We start from the raw sequence: 19,136 nt of genomic DNA on the forward strand, positions 1-19,136 counted from the left end.
AAGAAAAGACTGAAGCGATTGTTTGCCCATGTTGAACAACATTGTTATTGGTTTCAATATCAAACCAAAGTGCAGTTAAATCGAAAGGAATGGTTACAAGTGGTTAAAGTCCTGCGTCGAGCTCATCAGCGAGGGCAAAAGATGCCTCTGACTTTGTGGACTTTGTGTAATTCCATTACTCAGGCATTAGAGTTACTTGAAACTGACTCGGAGCATGGCGATACTGCCACAGGAGGTGAGGCATCTGAAGGTTTAGAGAGGAATGATCTTAGAAAGGAACATGTTTATGCCCCGGTTGTTGAGGACAAGGAATTGGTAAAAGAGCTAAAGCCTCCTTCATCTGAAGGAAATTTGATTTGCAGCGCATTTTAGAGATGTTACAACAGTTGTTAAAATTGCAAGGTGCCGCTGCTCCTGTTTCTCCTATCTCTCCGCCACGAGCCTTCCCTGTTACCTTCCCTTCTGCTCCTTTGGAAAAGGACTTCCCTTTGCCTCCACCTCCAACCTCTTTGCCTATGTCAGGTCAGGTTTTCTCTGTGCCTCTTCCTCCTGTAAGAGAAAAGAAGGACTCGAAGGAAAAGGATGATTTTGAGGAATTAGATTTATTCCCAATAACACAGGCTGCTTTCGGCCCCAATGCTCAGTTCCCAAACGGTGGACAGAATGTGACTTTTACAGCCCTACAATTTAAATTTTTGAAAGAAATGAAAGCTGCAATTTCTAATTATGGACCTCAATCACCGTTTGTCCTTGGCCTTCTCAATTCCTTCTCTTCAGAACATATGATGATTCCTATTGACTGGGAAACGTTGGGACAGGCTGTCCTTGATCGTTCGCAATGGCTTCAATTAAAAAGTTGGTGGTGGGAGGAAGCAAGAGTACAAGCTAGAAAAAATGCTACGCGAAATCCCCCAGGACCTACTGAAGAGCAGCTTACGGGTTCAGGACAATACGCCACTCTTAATGCTCAGGCAGGCCTAGATGATATTGCTCTCACTCAGATTAAAGCCTTGTTTTTAAAAGCGTGGACTAAGGTTGAAATAGTGGGTAAAACTTCTTTATCTTTTGTAAAGATCCTACAAGGAGCCACTGAGCCGTATCCAGATTTTGTAGCCCGTCTTCAAGATGCTGTATTAAAGACTGTAGGTTCAGGCCCTGCTGCTAAAATTCTTTTGGATACTCTGGCTTTTAAGAGTGCTAATCCTGAGTGCCAAAAATTGCTGCGTCCTCTAAAAGCTAGTGGGGCTGATTTAGATGAATACATTCAGGCTTGTGTAGGTGTTGGAGGAGCTATTTACAATGCTCAATTGTTTGCTGGGGCACTTTCTAAGGCTTTAAAAGGCAATTCTAAACAAGGTATATGCTATCAATGTGGGAAACCCGGTCATTTTAAAAAGGAATGCCGGAAAAAAATAGGCTCTTCTGCTCTAAAAGAAAAAAGGTTACCATCTGATATGTGTAAACGATGTGGCAAGGGTCGACATTGGACCAGTGAATGCCATTCAAAAACTGATAAAAGTGGGAATGTACTGTCACCCCTCTCGGGAAACGGGAGCCGGGGCCCACAGGCTTGGGGCCCCAACAACTACAATGCAGGCCTACCCCAGTACCCAGTGAGCAGTGGCTTACAACATCAAGGAATGACCTCGAGTCCTCCTTAAAGACATCTTACCCTACCCCAGTTTCTCAGCTTTACGCTGCCACTAAGCAGAGTGCCGCTGCTGACCTAGCTATTGTGTAACCTTATACTTTATCTCCTAATGGAGGAATATATAAGTTGGCTACCGGAGTGTGTGGTCCTTTGCCAAAGGGACATGTAGGACTTTTACTAGGTCGAAGCAGCAGCGCTATGCGGGGGTTATTGGTGGTCCCAGGAATTATTGATCCTGATTTTACTGATGAAATCCTTATTATGGTACAAGTCTCACAACTTATGCACCTAGAGGCAGGGGAACGTATTGCACAATTGCTTTTATTGCCTTTTTTTCCTTTCTTATCTAGAGATGTGTCTTGTCAAGGAGGTTTCAGTAGTACTGGGAAAACTGTTTTCTGGGAAACTTTAGTTTCTGATCAAAAACCTTTATGGTCATTGCAAATTAATGGGATACTTTTTGAGGGATTAGTCGACACAGGAGCGGATGTATCTATTATATGTTTGGCTCAATGGCCTGATCATTGGAAAAAGAAGCAAGTATCGGTTACTCTATCCGGCCTAGGTACTGCTTCTATAGTCTACCAAAGTGTCGAGCCCCTGAGCTGTGTAGGACCTGAAGGACAACAAGGAAAAGTGTTCTTTTATATTGTTCCCATTAATATTAACCTTTGGGGCCATGATCTTTTACAACAATTTGGTGCCTTTTTAAGCATTCCTCATATTTCTTCAGCTGCTAAAAATATGATGTTCAAAATGGGCTACAATCCTTTAAACTCTTAGCCACTGTCCACAAGCCTCAAGCTTTACAATTGAAGTGGAAAACTACAACTCCTGTTTGGGTGGAACAGTGGTCATTATCTAAAGAAAAACTTGAGGCTTTAAAGAATTTAGTTAAGGAACAATTGGCCGAGGGGCATATTGAACCAAGTACTTCTGCATGGAATTCCCCTGTGTTTGTCATTAAGAAGAAAAATGGAAAATGGCACTTATTAACTGATCTTAGAGCTGTAAATGCTTGTATTCAACCTATGGGGACTTTACAACCTGGGCTTCCTAATCCAGCTCTTATCCCACAAAATTGGAAATTAATGGTTATAGATCTTAAAGATTGTTTTTTTACGATCCCATTACAACCCCAAGATTGTGAAAAATTTGCCTTTACTGTTTCTGAATATAATAATGGACAGCCTACTCAAAGATATCAATGGAAAGTTCTTCCTCAAGGTATGCTTAATAGTCCTACCTTATGTCAAGAGTTTGTTCATAGAGCCTTAAATCCTGTTAGATGTCAATTCCCTACTGTGTTAATATACCATTATATGGATGGTATTCTATTAGCAACTCCTGACGAAGTCCTACAAGGTCAAGTTTTTCAGGTCTTACAACAACAATTAACTCAATATAATTTACATATTTCTTCTGAGAAAATACAGACTCAATTTCCTATTCAATATTTGGGATACCTTTTAGCAGAAAAGCAGATTCGGCCACAAAAAGTTCAAATTCGAAGAGATCAACTTTTGACTCTTAATGATTTTCAAATTTGCTAGGAGACATAAATTGGCTTCGCCCCATCTTAGGCATACCTACTTACAAATTGCAACATCTATTTGCTACCTTGGAAGGAGATTCAGATTTAAATAGTTCCCGTCAATTATTCCCTGTAGCAGAAAAAGAATTGTCATTTGTAGAAAATAGAATTAGTGAAGCTCACCTTGATTATATTGCACCCAATCTTCCACTTTCGTTGTGTCTTTTCATACTCCCCATTCGCCAACGGCCGTTTTGCATCAAGATAATAATATTCTGGAGTGGCTGTTTTTGGCTAATAAAGCCATTAAGAAAATTCACCCATATATTGATAAATTGGCTGAATTAATTATTAAAGGACGACATCGAGCTCGTCAGTTGCTTGGTGCTGACTCTGTAAAAATTATTACCTGATTATCTAATCAATACATTGAATCTCTGCTGGAAACTCACGAGGGTTGGCAAGTGGCTTGCGCTGAGTATACTGGTTCTTTTTCTCAGCATTATCCTAATAATAAATTGTTTGCTTTTCTGCAACAATATTCTTTACTGCCATATAATCCTATCTCTTACACTCCAGTTAAAGGTCCCACCTTTTTCACTGATGCTTCAAGCAATGGAAAGGCTGGATACTGGACTTCAGACAATTCAAAAATTTCTCACTATCCATTTGAATCAGTACAACAAGGAGAACTTTTTGCCATTCTTATGGTTCTACAAGACTGGCCTCAAACCCCTTGTAATATAGTTAGTGATTCCCAATATGCTGTATATGTAACTAAATATATTTCTCAGACTTCTTTACCATTATTTCCTCAAACTCCTTTACAAAAATTATTTTCTTTATTATGTGTAACTCTTACTTCCCGCACTGCCCCCCTTTTTATCACTCATATTCGTTCTCATTCAGCTTTGCCAGGACCTTTATCTTTTGGCAATAGTCAGATTGATTCTTTACTTATTGGCAGTGTCCAACGGGCTCAGGATGAGCACCAACTACATCATACTAATAGTTTAGGATTACAACGACGATTTTCTATAACACGCCATCAAGCCCGAGCTATTGTCAGAGCCTGCCCATCTTGTGCTCCTATTATTGCACCTTTTTAAAGTCCAGGTATTAATCCTCGAGGCATTCAACAAAATCACATTTGGCAAATGGATGTAACTTATGTTCCTTCCTTTGGTCGTTTAAAATATGTTCATCATACTATTGATACGTGGTCACATTTCCAGTGGGCTACGCCATTACCCTCTGAAAAGACTGACTCTATTATTACTCATTTACTTACTTGCTTTGCAGTTATGGGAGTCCCTGCTGAATTAAAAACTGATAATGCCCCTGCTTATTGCCCTCGCAAATTGGCTGCCTTCCTCTCTTTATATCATATTAATCATTCCACTGGTATTCCATTTAACAGTCAAGGTCAAGCAATTATTGAAAGAGCCAATGCTACCTTAAAATTACAACTTTTAAAGCAAAAAGGGGGAGATGGGTGAGATTCCCCAAAACATCAAATTCTGAAAGCCCTTTTTACTTTAAATTTTCTCAACCATTGGCGCCAATTACAGCAGTCTGCAGCAGTCAAACATTTTCAACAGCCTTTAGAAAAGCCACAAAACAGTAATCTGTGGGTGTATTATCCTTCATTACAAGGGAAATATTTAAAAGGAAAAGTTTTACAATGGGGCCGAGGCTGTGCTCTTGTCCGTACAGGCACCGGAGACGAGTGGTTTCCATCTCGACGGTTGAAACAGTGCCATGGCAAAGAGGAGCCAATCCGAAGAGTTCCTGAAGGAATTCCAGGAGCTAAATCTGAGCGCTCAGAGAACATTCACCTTCGGAACTCGACGTGCGGAGCCCCCGACATGGGGACAACTGAAAAAGTTAACTCAAGAAGCTGAAGGAGTTGTTCAACAAGCTGGGCAGCCAAAAACCCCACTGACTCTATTCCTGGCTATGCTGGCCATAGTAAATTGTCAGGTAACAGCTGGAGAATTTACATACTGGGATTATATTCCTTTTCCACCCTTATATGAAGGTGTGGCCTGGGGAGACAGAGAAGTCCCAGTATTTACTAATGATACTGCTCGGATGCCATCGCCTTTTTTAAACCAGGATCCTGAATTAGACACTGGCACAGTAAATAGTTCATATCAATTTGGGGTTGAAGGGTTGCCTATATGTCTTGGGGGTAGTCCGCATTGTCTGCATCTTTCTCATGAGGCTTGGGCTGTTCGCTATAACCATAGTCATATCTCTGCCTTTACCACGATTGTTGTGGCTCAAAGTTTCAAGTATAATCATACTGCAGTACTTAATGAAACTCTGCCAAGTACATTATCTTTATGCCCTATCCCTGATGTGTCCGGAGGTGTTTCCCGACTAGAGTGGACTAGATGTAGAGGTAGTGGTCCATGATTGTTGTTAGAAGTAAAAGGCAAGAGTCATAAATACCTTGTTACAGACTGGAGTGTACATGGAGATTTTCAGACTAAATTCAGCCGTGTCAACCTGCGTTGGCATAAAGGTAATCACAGCATTTCTGCAGATGGCAATGAAACTATTATTTGGCATGATGGTGGTCTATCACCCCCTATGCCACATTTGGCTAATACCTCACAAATACAAGGTCATATTTGGAAGTTGCTAGCTGATGGTAAACCAATGTTCACTTTCACGGGAAACATTTCCTTAAATCTTACTAATATTGCTAACCCTTTCCATATATCTTTGCATCGAAATAGTTCTAGATATGTTATTGGATGTGTAAGAAAGCCTTACTTGTCGTTGACAGGAATTTTTAAATGGGATAATAATACAGGAGTAGTTAACTGTACAAACAATTGTACATTCTTAAGTTGTATAAATACTACTTGGTGGAATAATAATTGGAATGAGTCTTATTCCGATTTATATATACTAAGAGCCAGAAAAGAAACCTGGCTACCTGTAAACTTAACACGTACTTGGAGTGAATCTGCTGGGGTTACTCAAATTTATAAGGTTATGCAAGATCTTGTCCACCGCAGTCGGAGAATGGTTGGAATCGTCGTGACCGCGGTGATAGGACTTGTAGCAATTGCTTCCACTGCCGCTGTTGCTGGATTAGCTCTACATCAGAGTATACAAAATGCAGAATTTGTGCAACAATGGCATGAACAATCACATTTTTTGTGGCAGCAGCAACGAGACATAGATGCTCATTTGACTGAACGAGTAGATAATCTGAAACAAGTGGTTTCTTGGTTGGGAGATCAGCTAACAGTGTTGAATACCCGAGCTTTGTTGAAATGTGATTGGAACACTACCCAATTTTGTATTACTCCTGTTCCTTTTGACAGCACTGTACATAATTGGACTGAGATAAAGAGACTTTTAATTGGTCATAATAATCTTTCCCTAGAAATACAAGAATTAACACAGAACATTTCTGAAACTTTTCGCAGTTACCGTTGCTGACTGGTGCAGATGTGATGACTGGTATTGCACAAGGTTTGACGTCTTTGAACCCTATGAGCCCTGTAAAAACTTTGCTGACCTCTGTTTCTAGTAATGTATTGATTCTTGTTCTTGCCTTTGTCATTTTCACAGTCTGCTGGAGATGGTACCAAAGGGCAAACACCGAATCCCAGCGAGCCCAACATGTAATGATGGTTTTAAAAAAAATTCAAACTTGTAAATAAGGAAAGGGGAAATGTAGAGGACTACGTGCTCACAAACAGGATGTTCCTGATAAGTCCTGCTCTTGCAAACGAAGCAGGGCGTTCCCCATAAGTCCTGCTCTTGCAAACGAAGCAGGGCGTTCCCCATAAGTCCTGCTCTTGCAAACGAAGCAGGGCGTTCCCCGTAAGTCCTGCTCTTGCAGACGAAGTCAGGGAAAGGTCAGAAAAACAACAATGTGTCTTGTGACTTGGTAACATTCCACAAACAACTGTATAAAATAAAGCAGAGCATGCCATTTGGGGCGGCCGCCATGTTTGTCTTGTCTTGTGTTGTCTTGTGTGTTCATTCCTTTGTTTAGGAAACACGCGGACCCCAACATTTCTGTATGATGATAAATTAATATCACATGGATTCCAAAGAATATTGATGTATATTTGACAGCAAGCATGCAAAAATATTCACATTATATATTGACATAGTAGAAGAGTCATGAGTTTTCAGTGTATTTCCCTTAAGTCCTTCTGCTATTGTTTTTAGACAAATAAGAAGTCTCAAATGGATGAGTCTGATTGCATTATCTTCCAATAGCTAAAAATATGTTCCCTGTCTGTTGAGAAAGCAGTCAGTGATTTAAGACCCTACCCACACAGGAAAACAAATTTGGTACCCATTTATCTTGAGACTAATTTCAAGAAATGATCATTGCATATGTATGTGTACAAGAGTATGTGTGTTATCTATTTTCAGATGTATACATTATTTAGAATTACTATATATATATATATATAATCTCCACACATGGGGGCTCATGCCTGTAATCTCAGTACTTAGGGAAGCTGAGGCAAGAGGATTGCTTTCGCCCAAGAGTTCAAGACCATCCTGGGCAACATAGTGAGATCTCGTTTCTATTAAAGAAAAAAATAAAATAAAACAATAAAATTATATACATATATATTTCTCTAAGAATGAAAACTTGTTCATGTTGCCATATTGTCAGAGTAATTCATATTGAACTTGAGTATGCATGTGTGTTTCACCTTCTTCAAAAACCAGATATTAGAAACAATTTGCCGTTCTGTCCTGATGATTCTTTCAAATAAATCAGTTACTGGATTAAGATGCCTATCTTGATTTTCAATGTATAGCTTTGTTGGATTAACAATTTTTTGTTTTGCTTTGTTTTCATACTATCTAGACATGCCCAGAATGTGTAAACCTAATTTCTCAAACTGACCAAGTGTACTGTAAAGTGGAGGATTTACAGAGGAGCACAGTCTGCACACTGTGGATCCATAAGGGAGTCACAGATTTGCAAGTAAGAGATATATTCTTTATAGACTTATTAAACACCACACACACAAACACACACAGGCACAAGCACACACATTCTTTTTCCTCAAACCATGTAAATGCTATGGTTGACAATATATTAAGGTGCTATTAAATTCATTGTAAATGTTACAAAACGTTTTGTCAATTTTTTTAAAACAACCTTGAAACATAAGCTCTTTACTCTCAACCGTCCTCATCCACCTCAGCAAACCTGAAGATTAAGAATGGTGTATGTCGCAGGGTTGAGGCAGGATAAGACAGGGCACCAAATAGGACTCCATTGTAATAAATGGTCTAAAACCTAAACAGCAGGAGAAATTTAGTACTGTACTTCTTTATCCTGATCAGGCAGGATATTAAAACTCCACCAATATGAGAAATGAAGAGGAATGGGCTCTTAATTTCCTATTGATACTCTTTCATATGGATTGACACTCTTCTACAGATGCCTACTAGCCTTTGAGTCTTGGCAGGCTCTAGGCCCCAACTGTAGGTACTCAGTAAAGCCTATCACAGCCTACTTTTGGCCAGCCAATCAAATAAACTAATTTATTTTAATAGGATATCAAAATATTAACATACTAACTTACATTTGATTCTCTAAACCAAAGAACTATCCAAGAGTTGGAATTTTGGTGGATGTCATGGCAGGTTCTTTTGGGAAACAGACCTGGGGATTTTAGAAATTCTCAGTAACATCATAAAGTCAACCCTTCAATAATGCTAGAATCTGTTTGACGTGTTTTCTTTTCTATTTCTATTGTTTTAAATTTAAAATAGCATTCTGCCACTATAATTGAGATAGAGAGTACAAATGACAGAAGATACTAAGCTAAAACCGTAGCTGAATGTAGAGTTAGGTTAAGAGTACAGCTTTATCTCATGAATTGTTTTACGTGATAAATGTACACATATTTGAATTCAAATTCCAAAGAAATGCTATAATGTCCTAAAATGTTTTAATGTCATAATTATAGACCAACATGAAACAGCTATAGTTAAATATGTTGCTTATATATTGAAATATTTTAATTTAAGAAATAGTAACATTGAATTATATTTTGAGCAGTAATTTGAAACCACCATTTTTAAATGAAGGAATGCTTTTTAAGCACTTATTTTATTTTCTGGTTTTTAATAGTTTTGAGATCCCAGCACTTTGGGAGGCTGAGGCAGGCAGATCACGAGGTCAGGAGATCGAGACCATCCTGGCTAACACAGTGAAACCCTGTCTCTACTAAAAAAAAATACAAAAAATTAGCCGGGTGTGGTGGCGGGCACCTGTAGTCCCAGCTACTCGGGAGGCTGAGGCAGGAGAATGGTATGAACCCAGGAGGCGGAGCTTGCAACGAGCCAAGATCGCTCCACTGCACTCCAGCCTGTGCGACAGACCGAGACTCCGTCTCAAAAAAAAAAAAAAAAAAAAAAAATAGCGTTGAGAATTTTTCTCAACCTTAATAAAATAATCGAATTAAATGTTGGAGCCTGTAAACTTTAAACAGTAAAGTTGCAAGTAAAAAGCAATATAATTATACACTTGTCCCAGATGTACAAGTAAAATGCAATTATGGATTTTTATGTCATAGTGTAAAATAATGTTCTTCTATTTCCTTTTTAAAAATATATTTTCTAATGGCTAAAGCTTATCCAACCACCTGCTATCATATTTTTAAATCAATTTTCTTTAACTCATAGTAATCTAATTTTTGCATAACATTTCAAATACGAAATGGAATCCTTGCAACTCCAAAATTTACAATTAAAAAAGATAGATGAAAGCTGGCATCTCTCTAATTTTCAAACCAACACAGACACAGTAAAATTCATGTGTATTTAGTGATTGAATAATTATGCTGAAAACAATGTTGACATTAAAGGTCTGAATATCTAAATCGTTTCAGGATTAATTGGTAACATATCTTTAAAATGAAATAAGCTTTTCATGTTTCCTAAAAGAGTCTTTTGTGTAACACTGCGATTTTTTTTTTTGATAGCTCTTGTCATTTAAACAGCTACACAATGCAAGAGGTTCGTTTTTACTCATGCTTTAGTAACATTGCAAACAATTACATTCTTAGATAATCTAGTTGTTCTACACCAATAATAGCTGTAAACCAAAAATAAAATTCTGAGAACCCAACCAATTGAATGGACTCCTCCTTTTGGACAAGAATATTCCTGAATTAACCTAAAAAACTAGTTCAGGATATGATAAGAAGTGGGGGTTGGTCATCAGTTATGATGATGAGTGGGGGTTGGGGGCCTCATTATACTCTTCTCCTTTTGAAATTGAGACACAGCTGAACAGCATTTAACTTTAAAACAGAGATCTTAAGACTAAAAAAAACAGTCTTACAGATTCTTTGCAACCAGAAAATAACATAACAGGTAGCAGGCCCTAAAATAAATCAAAGTGTTTTATTCCAAAATACATGTATTTGACATGTTTTAAATGGCCCTGCAAAGCTGTCTCTTGTGGGGAAAATCTACATTCTGTAGAGAATCCTTTTCCCTTTCCATGTCTTTTTCCTAATCCAGGAGAAAATTAACTAAGAATATAACCCTCTTAAGGTCTAAGAAAAAGCATTTACAATCTATTCTCTCTGAAGCCTACTACCTGGAGGTTTCATGTGTATAATAAAAACCTTGGTCTCCACATCCCCTAATCTTAACTAAGACACTCCCTTCTATTAATTCCAAGTCTTTAGATAAACTCTTTCAACCAATTTCCAATCAAAAAAATCTTTAAATTCACCTATGACTTGGAAACACCTCTTACTCCAAGCTTTGCATTGTCCCATCTTTCAAGTTGAAACCAAGGTACATGTTACATGTATTGACTGATGTCTTACGTCTCCCTAAAACATATAAAATCAAACCGTAACCCAACCACCTCAGATTCACATTCTCAGGACCTCCTGAGACTGTGTCACTGATATGTCCTTAACCCTGGCAAATAAACTTCTAAATTAATTGAGACTTGTCTCAAATAGTTTTGGTTTACATAGCCTATGAGCAAAGTTAGAGTTACAATGGTGGTTTGGAGCCAGTTAGAAAACATAGAGTCTATTATTGACAGAAATAGTCATTTCTCCTTGGGAATGAAAATGGCCATTTCTTTTCTACTATTTATATGACCCTACTTATGACATCATATGTAGGCAATTTTTCAATTATTGACTTGTTCCTAACACTAGAGATGAGAAGCTGACTCTGGTCAGATCAAGAATATCTGATAAAAAATACTATTTTTGAACTAAAGTTATTGTTATGCAGTATGGTAATTTCAATGCTGATCGAGAGTCTCTAATACAGCATCAATAAAAAGTGCTTCTGTTTAAGAGACTGTCAGATCAGGAATATCAAAGGAATCCTGTTTCTTGTTTCTTGGCTTAATAAAAGATTTCTGAAATCATTCCTAAACATAGATTCCATCCACTTTGACCACGTAAATGATTTGCTTGGAGTGATGTGGTTGATCTCACCAACTAAACTCAAAATGATAGTTTCTCACTATTGATCCATTTATTTAATCTCATATTTTAAGCAAATACATTTTGGGTACTTTTTATACAAACAAGAGTAAAACACACATACACTCGAGAGCATCACACACACATACACCTGCCAGGCTTACACTTTATACACAGAAGGACATTGTAGGGGAAGAAAAAATAATTTTTCTTCTATCTTTCTAACTTTTCAACAGTACCCCCTATAACAAAATACATATTAACAAGAAAAAAACACAAGTTTATTGATATGTATATTGTAGTGGCACTGGGTAAAATAATTTACCAAGACAGTTATAGGTAAAGGAAGACAATTATTTAAGAAAGAAGGGAAATATGTTGCTGGAGAGACAATGAGCAGTCTGCCTGAAGGAGCCAAGGGGCTTTTATTGGCTTTATAAGTTAACTTGTTCCCTTAAAGCAGTTTGTAAGTATACCATTCCAGTTAAGGCTTTGGTAAAATAACCAGTGTTTCCAATTGTGTCCTGTTAAAAAAGAAAGGAGATTCTTAATGAACTTATGCACATAACTACACTGACATAAATTAAGTATACTTGCAAATAGTTTTTAAATTCTGGAGAAATTAGGTCTCCCAGAGCATTCAGTGATCAGAATTTTTAAGGATAATTTTGCAGGTAGGAGTTCAGGAAGTGGGGAGTTCTGAATGACTGGGTTAGAGATGGAATCCCAGGAAGTCAAAGTGAGGTTTCCTTGCTCTCTTCTATTACTGGGTGGGATTGCAGAATCAGTTGAATTAGATTACTGTTCTGGGTGGTGTCAAATGGGGTATCAGAATGCAGGGTCTGCAAAATATCTCATGCACTGATCATATGCTTCACAACAGTGGTGTTATTCTCAGGAGCAATTTGGGGAGGTTCAGATGCTTGCAGCCAGAAGTGTGTGTCCCCTAAACTGTAATTTCTAATCTTGTAGCTAATTTGTTAGTCCTACAAATGCATACTGGTCCCCAGGCAAGAAGGTTTTGTTTTGTTTTTGTTTTCAGGAAAGGGCTATTATCAATTTGATTTCAGAGTTAAACTATAAACTAAATTCTTTCCCACAGTTAGTTTGGCCTATGCTCAGGAATGAATAAGGACAGCTTAAAGGTTAGAAGCAAGATAGAGTTGCTTAGGTCTAATTCCTTTCACTGTCATAATTTCCTCAGTTATAATTATTGCAAAGTGGGTTTCCTAAATAGCTTAGAAGAATAAAGTCTTTCTGGACTCTGAAAAACAAACAAATTAGTAATATTTTAAACCAAAAGCCATAAAAATTATTTTGGTTTTTCATTACTTTAGATTATAAAATATAATTAACTCCTACTTTGCCTAATATTTATGAACACATTACCTCTAATATTTATGAACACATCAGTAGTTTTTTGTTTTTGTTTTTTTTCCAATTTTGATGTAACAATCTTTAAAGTTGTTAGAAACCTGCATTTAAGAGTACCTGTTGGAGGTCTATAGCTGATTATAAAACCAACTTGAATATAATTAAGGTAAAACAATTGTGAGTGACAAAAGTTTTAAAACAATTTAGAAGTCTTAGAACAATTGTGAATGACAAAAGTTTCAGAACAGGCATGGTTAATATTTGGTTATTTTGGTGACACACAATAATTTAACAAAATAATTATAATTATTACTGATAACATATACTGAGAAATATTACAGGAATTTTATACAATTTTGGAATACACACCAATAACCCATAATATAAATGCAGTTTAAAGAATGCTAAACACCACTTCATACTTGACAATACATCCTGTGTGATTTTAATATGCCAAATAAGCCAAATATGTTATTTTCTGGACTTTAGAGTATTTAATACTTGAAAACCCAAATAATTCCCTTTAAATTTTAGCCAACCAGAGAACTTTTTACAAGATTAACCCTTTTACCAGGAAACACATTTAACTTCTCTTTTATACTTGATATGGTTAGGCTTTGTGTCCCCACCTAAGTCTCATCTTGAATTGTAATCCTCATGTGTTGAGGGAGGGAAGTGATTGAATCATAGGGGCAGTTCTTCCCATGCTGTTCTCCTGATAGTGAGTGAATTTTCATGAGACCTGACAGTTTCATAAACGGTAGTTTTTCCTTCTCACTCATGTGCTCTCTTTTGCCTGCCACCATGTAAGATGTGCTTCTTCCCCTTCCACCATGATTGTAAGTTTCCTGAGGCCCCCCCAGACATGTGGAACCGTGAGTCAATTAAACTGCTTTTGTTTATAAATTACCTAGTCTCGGGTATGTCTTTACAGCCATGTGAAAATGGACCAGTACTATACCTTGCATGTAAAACTGTTTCTCCAATAGTCTTAAGCACATTACAGTGTTAACTCTTAGCAACATTTATTTTTGATTAAAAACCTAGTAAGTAAGCAATTTTAAAGATGTATAAGATTGCAGAGCCCATAACTTTCCCCAGCCTAGCCAGGGGACCTGGCTAACTCTGTATGTTCTCAGGACTTACCTTGAATTTAGTGGCTGTAAAACAGACAAGTTAAACAATTACTAAAAGTTATAGAAGCAGTTTATTGCCTTAAAACATTTACCAAACAGTATGGTAAATGGGTGCCTAATTTAGACCAAATGTATAAACTTGTAAGAAATTTATTTATTTTCATCAATGATCTTTTTAACTGTTTTTATTTTTTAAAGATTACAGTCCTGTGGCCTAAATGCATTAACGTTTTTATTTCTTTTTCTTGAAAATATGTTTGATTCAAGTGCTTACTTTTCATTTAAGCCAATTAATTAGAGCTCATTTATAAAAACATCACACATACAATACAAATAATACACAGACACACAGATACAGAGAATTAAGACAGAATTCCAATGGCTGTGATACTTTTTTAGGTCAGCAAACATGAACAAAAATATATATTACAAGTTTTAAAACAGTTTTGAAATAACTTTACCAATAATTTTAAAGTTGGTTTATTTGGTAAAGGTTCATGTGAACTTGAAAAGCATTTGAGTACTCATTTATTTATATTCCAATTTGGTAGCATGCTAAATAAAAAGAAAAAACAGAACATAACTATTACATGTACTTTACGTAGACATATTTAAACATATATGCATACATACACAAGGATTCAATAGTTTTTACCTCAGAACTTTAGCCATGAGACAGCATTATAAACTTACCAACCTATAAAATTTAAGCTTTCTTTTTTTTTTTTTTTTTTTCAGATAAAATGGGAACCTGTTCACATGGCTAAACTTTGCAATCCAAGGAAAGCTGTGAAGCAAAATTTGGGTAAAGCAGTCTTTATGGCAATTTGGTTGAACAAAACCTATTTTACTCTTTAACTTTAAATGGGTTTTTAATGTTTACACTCTAGTTTCGCCATAAATGATGAGTCTTATTTCAGCAGCAGTCACTTAGTAAACGCAGATTTAAAGCAGGGAGAGTTTTTTGTTTGTTTGTTTGTTTGTCTGTTTTTTGAGACGAAGTCTCGCTCTCGTTTCCCAAGCTGGAGTGCAATGGCGCAATCTCGGCTCAATGCAACCTCCACCTGCAGGGTTCAAGAGATTCTCCTGCCTCATCCTCCCGAGTAGCTGGGATTACAGGCGCCCACCACCACACCGGCTAATTTTTGTATTTTTGGTAGAGACGGGGTTTCACAATGTTGGCCAGGCTGGTCTCAAACTCCTGACCTCTGGTGATCCGCTCACCTCGGCCTCCCAAAGTGCTGGGATTACAGGCGTGAGCCACAGTGCCCGGCCAGCAGGAAGAATTTTTATTTATTTATTTATTTATTTATTTATTTATTTATTTATTTATTTTTAAATAGGAAGATAGGAAGCTTTAGAAAACTGTACTTGGAGTGTAAGTTAAACATTTGAACTTCAAATTTTTCTTGTTGTTATTTGACAATTAGTTTAAAACGTGCACAAAACAGGCCATAATATGTAACTAGCTTGAGTTTTAAAGAGAATGATAAAATTAGGGGTTAGGATGTTAGAGACTTTTTTTTTTTTTCCTTTTACGTCTGGATTTTTAGATTGAACAGAAATGAGAAAAAATAAAAGAAAGGAGAGGAGAAGAAAGGGTTAAGTTTTACTGGAAGACTAGTGAGCCTTTCAGCCATTGCAGAGTGCAGGGTTAGCATCTTTGCTACTTTTGTTTATCCCCTGTTAGGGAGAGTCTTAGTATTCTAGATTTACATGGTGTAAATTTTATACCAGTAAATTTACCGGTTAAGGTGATTTACCAGCTAAGGTGAGCTATTTTAACCAGAGTAGAGTGCTCCTTTAGCTTAAGGCCGTTAGGGATTGGGGTTTTGTCCCATGGGCGCTTTAACTTTAAGGGCAGTTCCATTTCCTCTGGTTGAGCTTGTGGCAGAGAAAGCAAGCCATCTTGCAAAGAAAAATCAGATGTTTCCTTTTGAGGGTTTGGGAGTCAAATTTGCTTCAATTCTTTAAAACACAGCCTAGAGGTGAACCTGAACGATTGAATGGGACTTGCCCCATGTTGGGACTGGAAATTGCACTGCTCGCAGCTAAGGAACTGCACTTTCAGGGCGTCTGCTAAGATAAAAAGGGTTTCACATCTGTCTGCTAGGAGACTTAGGGTGCACTTTCCACTTTCTTTTTTTTTTTTTTCTTTTTCTTTTTTTTTTTTTGAGATGGAGTCTCGCTCTGTTGCCTAGGCTGGAGTGCAGCCGCGCCATCTCAGCTCACTGCAAGCTCCGCCTCCCAGGTTCACTCTATTCTCCTGCCTCAGCCTCCCGAGTAGCTGGGACTTACAGGCGCCGGTCACCACGCCCGGCTAATTTTTTGTATTTTTAGTAGAGACGTGGTTTCACAGTGTTAGCCAGGATGGTCTCGATATCCTGACCTCGTGATCTGCCCACCTTGGCCTCCCAAAGTGCTAGGATTACAGGCGTGAGCCACCGCGCCCGGCCTGGGGTGCACTTTCTAAAGGGCCATCCTACCTATTAGAAAAGACTACCTGGCCGTTTGTGGGCTTTAAGCTGGATGCCCAGCCCAAGAACGCACTTACACTGAGTGATCAGCTCAGGTATGTGGAAGAAAGGGCAAAGAACTATTTCTGCCCTGTGCCGGCCCAGGAGAGGGGTGAGTAGGAAACTCAACATTCTGAGGCTGTTCGAGATCATCTAATTCGGCAACGTCCAAAACAGATGGCTAGCTGACTCCATAGGAGAGTTTAGAATGACAAAGTGAAGGTTTAAGTCACCTGAAATGTGTGTGAATTTGCCCTGAACAAGCTTCCGCCACTAATTGCGTTACACATAGGAATCATGGACTATAACAAGAAAAGATAGGAGAGAATTTCTCCCCCTTCCGACAGGGAAGCTATCTCTGTCCACTCTTTGGCCTTCAGGCACCACCCGAGAGTGGCCCCCGCCAGTTACCCTCAGTTACCAAAGAGCTACTAGGAAACGACCACTGAAAGACTGAAGAAAGTAAAAGAACTCAGGTTCCTCACCTGAATTGGGTGGTGGTGGCGGTTAGGCATTTCCACATGGACACATTTCAGTCCCACTGGAGTGTATCCCGTCTCTAACAGTCTCTAACATCCTAACCCCTAACTTTATGCCAGAGACCCACAATTGCCTCTGTGCTGATGAAACCAGCTTTGCAAACATTTTAAGTGAGACAATTATTACAGTGAAAGAGGTCTGGGCTAACTGACTCCATCTTGCTTCTAACCTCCAAGCTGTCCGTGTTTAGTCCTAGGCGTAGGCTGAACTAACTCTGGTAGGAACTTAGTTTATGGTTTATCTTTGAAACAAATATGATAACAGACCTTTTCCAAAACAAAATCCTGCCTGGGGACTAGACTGCCTTTGCAGGACTGACAGATTAGCCACGAGATTAGAAATTATGGTTTAAGAGTCATGCAGCTGGAGCCTGCAAGATTCTAAACTTCCCCAAATCGTTCCTGGAAATAACATCACTGTTGTAATATGCAGGATCCATGCTTGAGATATTTTGCAGACCCTGCATTCTGATGTACTAGCTGCCACAGCCCGTTCAACCAGTTCTGTGATCCCACCCAAGAACAGAAGACATGAAGAAAAACTCACTTCAACCCCCTATAATTCCATCTCCAACCCGACCCACAAACCAGCACTCCCCACTTCCTGAGCCCCTACTTGCCAAATTATCCTTAAAAACTCCAATCCCTAGGCCGCGCGCAGTGGCTCACGCCTGTAATCCCAGCACTTTGGGAGGCCGAGGCGGGTGGATCACCTGAGGTCGGGAGTTCGAGACCAGCCTGACCAACATGGAGAAACCCCGTCTCTACTAAAAATACAAAATTAGCTGGGCCTGGTGGCACATGCCTATAATCCCAGCTACTAGGGAGGCTGAGGCAGGAGAATTGCTTGAACCTGGGAGGCAGAGGTTGCGGTGAGCCGAGATCCTGTCATTGCACTCCAGCCTGGGCAACAAGAGTGAAACTCCGCCTCAAAAAAACAAAACAAAACAAAACAAAACTGCAATCCCCAAATGCTCAGGGAGACTGATTTCAGTAAGAATAAAATTCCAATCTCCTGCACAGGCAACTCGGTGTGAATTACTCTTGCAATTCCCTTGTCTTGATAAATCTGCTCACTCTAGGCAGTGGAGAAGGTGAACCCACTGGGAGGTTACACTTAGACACTGTCAGCCAAGGGTCCCAAGTTGGGAAAGGGAAAGATATAGGGAAAAGACTTCCCCATGAGAAGAGAGAGTATCCCCCCATATGGAGCAAAGGGAGCCCTTCATGGAGATAGGTCCTTGTACAGGTCACCAAATGTTGTGGGTGAACGATGGCCACTGGCACAGGGGTAAAAAAATTTACCAAGACAGTTGTAGGTAAAGGAAGGCAGATTTCTTTAAAGAAAATAGTAAAATACATTGCTCGAGAGACAATGGGCAGTCTGCATGAGAGAAGCCGACAGCAAATAAACAAAGGCTCGTTGAAGATTTTATACAATGGGATTTGGGTTGATTGATAATGCAAAGTTAGCAGGGGAGTTAACTTGCATTCTTCTGTTAGTGGAGGTGTTTGAATTGAGGTGTTTGATAGTATGCAGGAAGTTTGTGAGTTGTGTATGTTATCTGGGCAGGAAGGCCAAATGTATCCTGGACTACTAAAAAAATAAAATAAAAGCAGATCTAGGCTGGGCGCGGTGGCTCAAGCCTGTAATCCTAGCACTTTGGGAGGCCAAGGCGGGTGGATCACGAGGTCAGAAGATCAAGACCATCGTGGCTAACACGGTGAAACCCCGTCTCCACTAAAAATACAAAAAAAAAAATAAGCAGGGCGTGGTGGCGGGTGCCTGTAGTCCCAGCTACTCGGGAGGTTGAGGCAGGAGAATGGCGTAAACCCGGGAGGCAGAGTTTGCAGTGAGCCGAGATTGCGTCACTGCACTCCAGCCTGGGCCACAGAGCGAGACTCTGCCTCAAAA

This window comes from Theropithecus gelada, chromosome X (assembly GCF_003255815.1).
Source record: "Theropithecus gelada isolate Dixy chromosome X, Tgel_1.0, whole genome shotgun sequence".
Taxonomy (NCBI): Eukaryota; Metazoa; Chordata; class Mammalia; order Primates; family Cercopithecidae; genus Theropithecus; species Theropithecus gelada.